This window comes from Mus caroli, chromosome 5 (assembly GCF_900094665.2).
Source record: "Mus caroli chromosome 5, CAROLI_EIJ_v1.1, whole genome shotgun sequence".
NCBI lineage: Eukaryota > Metazoa > Chordata > Mammalia > Rodentia > Muridae > Mus > Mus caroli.
The window spans coordinates 133,189,615-133,190,936 of NC_034574.1; the positions used below are offsets into that span (position 1 = coordinate 133,189,615).

The 1,322-nt window shown below is 49.7% G+C and overlaps 1 protein-coding gene across 1 annotated transcript in view; it reads left to right on the forward strand.

Moving 5' to 3' along the window:
* Window positions 1-1,322, forward strand: part of LOC110294986 (kinesin-like protein KIF19) — a 53,352-nt gene that overhangs the window by 22,959 nt on the left and 29,071 nt on the right. The gene's annotated exons all lie outside the window — the stretch shown is intronic.

The window sequence follows — 1,322 nt, forward strand, 5'->3', positions numbered from 1 at the left end:
GGAACTCACTTTGTAGACCAGGCTGGCCTCGAACTCAGAAATCCGCCTGCCTCTGCCTCCCGAGTGCTGGGATTAAAGGCGTGCGCCACCACGCCCAGCTAAAAAGATTTGTTTTTATTTTGTGTGTATGGGTGTTTTACCTGCATGGATGTCTGTGTACCATGTGCACGACCTACAGAGCCTGGAGGAGAGCATCAGCTCTCCCGCACCTCGAGTTGTAGATAACTGTGAGCTGTCTCGGTTCCAGGCACTGGGACTACAAACGCGTGCCTCTACATCCGGCTTGGATTCTGGGCATCTGTACTCAGGCTGTGCAGTAAGCCCTTTACTGGCTGAGCTGTTTCTCTAGCCCTGGATTTTGTTTTTGTGACACGATCTCACACTGTAGCTTACATCAGCCTGTCATTCACTATGTAGTCCAGGCTGGGCTTACACTCAGAGCAGTCCTTCTGCCTCAGCCTCTCAAATGTCAGGATGACAGATAAGCATTGTCATGGCCTGAATGGCAGTGAGCATCAGTCTCCTGCCTCATACACACTGTGTATCCTAGCCTGGGTCTCTACACAGCAGGTACTCCGCAGAGCCTTGCTGCTGCAGATCTGTGGCTGTTCCCATGGCAGCGGAGTTCATGCCCACTGCTAACCCCAACACACCTACAGCTGCCTGGAGCTGTGACCTGGAAAGCATCAGGGGCTTCTCTAGGCACTGTGGGAAAGGGGTGAGCTGGCCTGGTGGCGAATGTAGCTCAGTTGGTAGAGTGCTTGCCTAGCATGCATGAGTCCATAGGTTCCAGTCCCCAGTACCCCAGTACTGCATAAACTGGGCATGGTGGCACACATTTAAAATCCCAGCATTTGGGAGTTGTAGGCAGGAGGATCAGAAATCCAAGGTTATCCTTGGTTACATAGTGAGTTTGCGTTAGCCTGGATGATGTAAGATTTTGTCTTTCAAAAGAGATAGGGGCAGATATGGCACATGCCTTTAATCCTAGCACTCAAGAGGCAGAGGCAGGCCAGTCTTTGTGAGTTCAAGGGCAGCCTGGTCTACAAACAAGTTCTAGGACAGGCAGGACTACACAAGCAAACCTTATCTCAAAAAAGAAAGAAAGAAAGAAAGAAAGAAAGAAAGAAAGAAAGAAAGAAAGAAAGAAAGAAAGAAGAAAAAGGAAAGGAAAGGATAAGAGAGATAGGTAATTTGTTAGTAATGTCTGTCACAGGTAGGGAAGGGCAGATGGGGTACACATCAAGAATCTTCAGGTCCGGGGCTGGTGAGATGGCTCAGTGGGTAAGAGCACCCGACTGCTCTTCCGAAGGTCCAGAGTT